Source organism: Amblyomma americanum, unplaced genomic scaffold (assembly GCF_052857255.1).
Source record: "Amblyomma americanum isolate KBUSLIRL-KWMA unplaced genomic scaffold, ASM5285725v1 scaffold_337, whole genome shotgun sequence".
Lineage (NCBI taxonomy): Eukaryota > Metazoa > Arthropoda > Arachnida > Ixodida > Ixodidae > Amblyomma > Amblyomma americanum.
Genome location: NW_027526808.1, coordinates 20,001 through 28,086, shown reverse-complemented (window position 1 = coordinate 28,086; position 8,086 = coordinate 20,001). Strand labels below are relative to the sequence as shown.

Below are 8,086 nucleotides of genomic sequence, written 5' to 3'. Positions count from 1 at the left end.
GTATTCCAGATTTTTGCAGGTAAATGTGCTCGTTCCATGCACAGTAGGTTGAGGACAGGTACCTTGAAAGTAACTCGAGAAAGCCTTGTACAGACATTTGCAGTGCTTGTCATCCTGAATTTGAAAACTGTAAAATCATAGGAAGCCACTCGGATCAAATAAGTAGGGAAGCCTTCAACATAAAATCCAATAAATACAACTGCGTCAGCGCGCCATCTGTAGTTTTATCAGAAAAAGAAGTGGCGTACCTCTCAAGAAAAGAAAAAAGAAAACCGATGAATGTGTGAGTTATGTGCCTGGTTATCCGTTTCAAGCGCATGTCAGTTGTTAAATTTTGTTCACACTGCTTTTGTTCACACGTTCAGATGCCTTCCACCTGTTGATTGTATTCGGTTTTTTGTTATTCATGGCATTGTACGTGTTACTCACGTGTCTTAGCGTTCTTTACACCATGGCTTGTCATCTGTTGAGTTTTATCTTGTTTTATCTTCACCCCTTACGGTTTTATCGATTTTATCGGCCATTTACACCTCTTTGACGTTGACTGCCTCTGATTGTACCTGCTACTTCCTTCCTAAATATAGTGTTCACTTTCCGCCTAATCAAAATCAGTTGTAAGTCAGCGCTCGTGTCGTCGGTTCTTCCCTTGGTCCCTGTCCTGTGTGCGCTGTTTTTTTCTAGAATGACTACCCACCAACTCGCCCAGTCTTCCACATTGGTCTGTTCTGATATTTTTTTTGGTTTTTTTTTTCTAGGCGCGCATTCAGTTTCTATAGTTATGTTTTATTTGTCTTCTCTTGCACTGTCCTTTTCTGCGATTTTTTAGACGCGTTTTCTGAGTAATAAGAATGGAATGAACGTTTATACTTGAAAGTTGTGCTCTACAATTATTGTGGTCATTATAACGTGTATCTGCGTGTCTATATAAGTGCTCCTTGCTGTTGCGTTCGAGTGGTGCATAGGGCCCAGTCAGGCGGATTGATTTTCGCCGTTCGTCTGCCCTCTGCACCAAGGCACTGTGTTGTCGGACTTTCGTGAATAAAAAAAAGAAAATCTAAAAAAAACACGCGTTGCCCCCTACACTACTCCAGCATCCGGAGACTTGGTGTGTTTCTCGCAAGCGAACTAATTGTGGTCAACAAATGTTAAGCTACAGGTTGCCGAAGTCACTAAATGACATTACTCGATGTGACATCGACGTGCTCACTTGTTTTTGTTTTGTTTTTTGAGAAACCTGCCTGAGATATTTTTGTGCGCCTCTATGTCTTTCTGTAATAAGCGGTGTACGGCGTTTTCTTTTTCTTTTACTGTTGCAATTGTATCTTTTTGGGTTTCTTGTTTTGAATTTGTATTAACCCCTGGTTCATTTATAAGCCTTCACTTCCGCCCTGCTGCAGCCTCTGTAACGGCACTGTGGTCGGTCAAGCTGACCCTGAGAAGCTTTTTCCCCTTGTATCTCTCACAACAATTGTATCTCCTTGTTTGTGGAAATAAATTCAAACTCAAACTCGTCCGCCTGCTTCTTCACTAGCCGAAGATAGAGGCGTTCAGGCGGTCTCGCCTGGGGCGGACGCGATAGAGTTTTCAAGTTTTTGCCGCTCTCCCGCAAATCGGAGGCGCACGACTTTTCCATCGCAGGATAGGTCTCGGAGCGGCAAATCGTTTGGTGCCACATTCGCCTCTCTCTTCTTGCCCCATCGAAAGATACAAGCGATAAGCGCTCGCCCCTGCACAAAGGACTCCTCGCCCCGGTAACGTTTGAGAATTTTTTGCGGCCGTACCAGGCATCGGAGGCGTGCGAATTTTGCATCGGCGTATTGGGCTGGAAAGCGCGAAGCTTTTGCCACCCTCTTCGCCTCTGTGCTTTTTATCTATCCCAAGATACGGGCGTTTAGGCTGTCTGGCTCGGGCAGGGTCCAACGACATTTACAAACTTCGCGCTGGTCCCGTTAAGTCGGGCCGTACAGTTTTTACATCAGCGTATAGCCCTCTGAAAGACGAAGAATTTGATACCTTTTGCGCCACTCTAGTGCGTCGCCCGGCGGAGTTATAGCAGTTCAAGAGAGGCCGCCCCGGCCGACCCGCGGAGGTCTGGGTACTTATCGCTGCATATATAAGGGGGGCATACCGCCGCGGCAGACGCGGAGGCGTAGAGTGCGCGCATCGTCGGCGAAGTCCGAAACGCGCCTCTCGCCGCCCCGGAGGCGCATTTGTGCATTTGGCGACCTCGGCCCATGGCATTTGCACGAGTTCGCGCACGATTTGTGCGACACTTGATCCGAAAGCGCCTCGAGTACGGCGTTTAGCGCGGCGGCAAAGTCCACGAGTACGGCTCGTGTGGTGCGCCGCGATGCCGGCCGCGCTGCCGCGCCCGCGATTTGGCCAGGTCCCGCGGCGGAACCGCGGTACCGACAGAGGGGCCGATAGCGCCACGGCAAAGTCCACGAGTTCGGCTCGCGCGGGGCGCCGCGAAACGCGCGCGCCGCGATGCCGCCGATGGGTGCCGCACGATTTGCGCGGCTCTTGCGGCGAAGGCGCCTCGAGCACGGCGCCAAGCGCCACGGCAAAGTCCACGAGTTCGGCTCGCGCGGGGCGCCGCGAAACGCGCGCGCCGCGATGCCGCCCGATGGGCGCGCACGATTTGCGCCAAATTTACGGCGAGATCGGCACGAGTACGGCCACTTACCAACCCACGGAGGTCTGGGTACTTATCGCTGCATATATAAGGGGGGCATACCGCCGCGGCAGACGCGGAGGCGTAGAGTGCGCGCTTCGTCGGCGAAGTCCGAAACGCGGCTCTCGACGCCCCGGAGGCGCATTTGTGCATTTGGCGACCTCGGCCCATGGCATTTGCACGATTTGTGCGACACTTGATCCGAAAGCGCCACGAGTACGGCTCGTGTGGTGCGCCGCGATGCCGGCCTGCGCTGCCGCGCCCGCGATTTGGCCAGGTCCCGCGGCGGAACCGCGGTACCGACAGAGGGGCCGATAGCGCCACGGCAAAGTCCACGAGTTCGGCTCGCGCGGGGCGCCGCGAAACGCGCGCGCCGCGATGCCGCCGATGGGTGCCGCACGATTTGCGCGGCTCTTGCGGCGAAGGCGCCTCGAGCACGGCGCCAAGCGCCACGGCAAAGTCCACGAGTTCGGCTCGCGCGGGGCGCCGCGAAACGCGCGCGCCGCGATGCCGCCCGATGGGCGCGCACGATTTGCGCCAAATTTACGGCGAGATCGGCACGAGTACGGCCACTTACCAACCCACGGAGGTCTGGGTACTTATCGCTGCATATATAAGGGGGGCATACCGCCGCGGCAGACGCGGAGGCGTAGAGTGCGCGCTTCGTCGGCGAAGTCCGAAACGCGGCTCTCGACGCCCCGGAGGCGCATTTGTGCATTTGGCGACCTCGGCCCATGGCATTTGCACGATTTGTGCGACACTTGATCCGAAAGCGCCACGAGTACGGCTCGTGTGGTGCGCCGCGATGCCGGCCTGCGCTGCCGCGCCCGCGATTTGGCCAGGTCCCGCGGCGGAACCGCGGTACCGACAGAGGGGCCGATAGCGCCACGGCAAAGTCCACGAGTTCGGTTCGCGCGGGGCGCCGCGAAACGCGCGCGCCGCGATGCCGCCGATGGGTGCCGCACGATTTGCGCGGCTCTTGCGGCGAAGGCGCCTCGAGCACGGCGCCAAGCGCCACGGCAAAGTCCACGAGTTCGGCTCGCGCGGGGCGCCGCGAAACGCGCGCGCCGCGATGCCGCCCGATGGGCGCGCACGATTTGCGCCAAATTTACGGCGAGATCGGCACGAGTACGGCCACTTACCAACCCACGGAGGTCTGGGTACTTATCGCTGCTACTATATGGGGGTCCTTGTGGCACTGTCGGTGGCGTGCGCCCGAGCGCGCGCGCGCCGTACGGGTCTTGATATGCGGCCTCGTGCCCAGCGTGTCCCCGTCCCGTGGACCCCACGGCATTCGTCTGCAGCCTCATCCGCGTCTGCGATAGGGGCTGGTTGTCGGACGACGCTGTTCCCACGTGTTACGAAGTGTGTTCCGTGCTACCCGGACTCGATTCCGTGCGACTGCGCCGAAGACGCGGGCGTGTCCCGTCGTCTGGCGGCTAGGCCGTCTCGGCTACGCAGCAAGCGCCGTCCAGTGCCTGAACGCCGCGGCCCTAGCGGCCGCGTGCGCACTGGTGGGCGCGTTACAAATGCTTTGCCTAAGGGCGCGTGCTCTCTTGCCGCGCGGTGATAACCGGGCCTTCGGGTCGGATGCCGCAGCGAGCTCGAACGATGCACGGGCAGCGAGAGCTGCCGCGAAAAAGATGCGCGTCGCGCGCCGAGGGGTGAGAGGGGCCCCGATCGGCCGCGACAGGGCTCCCTTGAGGAGCGACAAGGGTTTGCCTATGCATCTACCTGGTTGATCCTGCCAGTAATCATATGCTTGTCTCAAAGATTAAGCCATGCATGTCTAAGTACATGCCGAAATAAGGCGAAACCGCGAATGGCTCATTAAATCAGTTATGGTTCCTTAGATCGTTTCTTTCTACTTGGACAACTGTGGCAATTCTAGAGCTAATACATGCATTGAGCCTGAAGGCCTTTGGCTGACGGGCGCTTTTATTAGACCAAGACCCATCGGGTTCTGCCCGTACTCTGTGGTGACTCTGGATAACTTTGTGCTGATCGCATGGCCATGAGCCGGCGACGTTTCTTTCAAGTGTCTGCCTTATCAACTTTCGATGGTAGGTTACTTGCCTACCATGGTTGTTACGGGTAACGGAGAATCAGGGTTCGATTCCGGAGAGGGAGCCTGAGAAACGGCTACCACATCCAAGGAAGGCAGCAGGCGCGCAAATTACCCACTCCCGGCACGGGGAGGTAGTGACGAAAAATAACAATACGGGACTCTTTTGAGGCCCCGTAATTGAAATGAGTACACTCTAAATCCTTTAACGAGGATCAATTGGAGGGCAAGTCTGGTGCCAGCAGCCGCGGTAATTCCAGCTCCAATAGCGTATACTAAAGCTGCTGCGGTTAAAAAGCTCGTAGTTGGATCTCAGTTCCAGACGAGTAGTGCATCTACCCGATGCGACGGCTCGGACTGAACATCATGCCGGTCCTCTCTTGGTGCCCTTCATTGGTGCGTCTCGAGGAGGCCTGCGCTTTTACTTTGAAAAAATTAGAGTGCTCAACGCAGGCGAGTCGCCTGAATAAACTTGCATGGAATAATAGAACAAGACCCCGTTTCTGTTCTGTTGGTTTTTGGAATACGGGGTAATGATTAAGAGGGACAGACGGGGGCATTCGTATTGCGGCGCTAGAGGTGAAATTCTTGGACCGTCGCAAGACGAACTACTGCGAAAGCATTTGCCAAGAATGTTTTCTTTGATCAAGAACGAAAGTCAGAGGTTCGAAGGCGATCAGATACCGCCCTAGTTCTGACCATAAACGATGCCAACCAGCGATCCGCCTGAGTTACTCAAATGACTCGGCGGGCAGCTTCCGGGAAACCAAAGTATTTGGGTTCCGGGGGAAGTATGGTTGCAAAGCTGAAACTTAAAGGAATTGACGGAAGGGCACCACCAGGAGTGGAGCCTGCGGCTTAATTTGACTCAACACGGGAAAACTTACCCGGCCCGGACACTGGGAGGATTGACAGATTGAGAGCTCTTTCTTGATTCGGTGGATGGTGGTGCATGGCCGTTCTTAGTTGGTGGAGCGATTTGTCTGGTTAATTCCGATAACGAACGAGACTCTAGCCTATTAAATAGGTGCGGGGTTCCCAGCACCTTACAACCTTCTTAGAGGGACAAGCGGCTCCTAGCCGCACGAAACAGAGCAATAACAGGTCTGTGATGCCCTTAGATGTCCGGGGCCGCACGCGCGCTACACTGAAGGAAGCAGCGTGTCTTTATCCCTGTCTGAAAAGACTGGGTAACCCGTGGAACTTCCTTCGTGATTGGGATAGGGGCTTGCAATTGTTCCCCTTGAACGAGGAATTCCCAGTAAGCGCGAGTCATAAGCTCGCGTTGATTACGTCCCTGCCCTTTGTACACACCGCCCGTCGCTACTACCGATTGAATGATTTAGTGAGGTCTTCGGACCGATGTCCGGCGCGGCCTTTCGGTTGCGCCGGTCTGTTGGAAAGATGACCAAACTTGATCATTTAGAGGAAGTAAAAGTCGTAACAAGGTTTCCGTAGGTGAACCTGCGGAAGGATCATTACCGGATTGTGCTTGTCACACCCGGCGCCGCCCCCGCTTATAAGCGGGGGAAGGCCTCAACAGCGGAGTTGCGAGATTCTGATGCCGCATCTCTGCAAAAATTGTTACGCCCAGCGGAGGTCCGTCACCAAGGGAATGTCGGACGGACTGCTTCCGTGGGTTCGAACGGCGTAACGCACCAATCTGGTGGGCTTTCGGTCTTCGACACTCGTTGTCGGAGAGACTCGAACGTAGCCGGTAGGCTGGCCGAGGGAAAAGGCCGGCCCGCTGCCAAGGGAACGGCGGCGGCTGCTGCGAAGTACGAAAGGAACCGCAGCTCGCTGGCTCTCGTTAGAGTTGCGACCGAGTCGGTAGGCCGGCCGAGGGAAAGGCCGGCCCGCCGCCAAGGGAACGGCGGCGGCTGCTGCGGAGTACGAAAGGAACCGCAGCTCGCTGGCTCTCGTTAGAGTTGCGACCGAGTCGGTAGGCCGGCCGAGGGAAAGGCCGGCCCGCCGCCAAGGGAACGGCGGCGGCTGCTGCGGAGTACGAGAGGAAACGCGGCTCGCTGGCTCATGAGAGTCGCGACGGAGTCGGTAGGCTGGCCGAGGGAAAGGCTTGCCCGCCGCCAAGGGAACGGCGGCGGCTGCTGCGGAGTACGAGAGGAAACGCGGCTCGCCGGCTCCGGAAAAGTAACTCTTCGCAACAACGCGCGCGCGGCGGGACGCGTGCGGCCCAGTACTTATAAGGAACGGCCGCCGCAAGAGGTCTCGCAGTGCGGGCGCGATGTCTGAAGCCGTGCCGGCGGGGCGAAAGGAGGCACCGGGGAAAAAAAGGGACGAGGGGTTGTAATCCCGCATTTTGAACGCACCTGCGGCAGCGGGGTTCTCCTGCTGCTTCGTCCTTCCCAGCCTTCGAGTAGTCTGCCGGTGCGATACCGAAACGCCGTCCATGGCACTGTGGCCGGTGGACTCCTGTTGCGGGAGTAGTCTGACGAACGCCCGTCTGGCGGCTGTCCAAGTACGCGCTGCGTAGCCACGGCTAGGCGGTGCCTGTCTCTTAAGCGAAGCAATGATGTGGCGAAATGGTCGGATAGGGCGCAGCACGAGGGCGCACCCTTGGGGCGGCGGACTCGAGGGGCATTTCTGAGCGAAAGATGACCCCTTCCCCAAAGAGGGCGCAGCGGTGGGCGGCAGAGAACCGTCCACACAGAGCTACCGCTGCTTGGGAGTCCGGGGGTGACGTCGCTGCGAACACAACGGCAGAACAAACGTGCTCGGGGAACGGCGCAAAAGCTCTGTGTTATTGCCCAATTGATGACGAAGTTACCGGTGTGCTTCCTGGTGAACCGATGGTCGTCGGACCCGTGCGACCGCTTAAAGAAAACGGGCTGAACAGCAAACCGTGAACAGCAAAACAACGGCACCAGCGAAGACCGGAACTTGAGAGCGCCGTTGCACGTCTGCCTTAGGGTTGCCAAATGCCTCGTCGTCTCTAGCGACGCGCAAGCCATTGTCGCACACAAGCTTCGAAGAGACCTTGCTCGCCTCGGCTTTGAGGCACCGCGCAAGCATGCCGAACGGACGGCTGCTGGAACGTGGAATTGTCGGACGAAACTGCAGTCGGGGAGGCCAGGGGAGGAGCCCGGTGCCTAAAACCCTGGTTGTACTGTACGGAATTGAACAAACCAAATGCACGACTCTAAGCGGTGGATCACTCGGTTCTCGGGTCGATGAAGAACGCAGCCAGCTGCGAGACTTGGTGTGAATTGCAGGACACACTGAGCACTGATTCTTCGAACGCACATTGCGCCCTTGGGTCTTCCCTTGGGTTCGTCTGTCTGAGGGTCGGATCATATATCAAGAGAGACGCCGGCGCCCGGGGATGGCGC

General features: G+C 56.9%; 2 non-coding genes across 2 annotated transcripts; both read left to right on the top strand.

Moving 5' to 3' along the window:
- The first annotated feature begins 4,405 nt into the window (after positions 1 to 4,405).
- Positions 4,406 to 6,220, top strand: LOC144112516 (small subunit ribosomal RNA). The gene has a single exon (XR_013310293.1). It is a non-coding gene; the product is annotated as a small subunit ribosomal RNA (ribosomal RNA).
- Positions 6,221 to 7,892: 1,672 nt separating this feature from the next.
- On the top strand, positions 7,893 to 8,045 carry LOC144112513 (5.8S ribosomal RNA). Its single transcript, XR_013310290.1, has one exon. It is a non-coding gene; the product is annotated as a 5.8S ribosomal RNA (ribosomal RNA).
- The last annotated feature ends 41 nt before the right edge of the window (positions 8,046 to 8,086 follow it).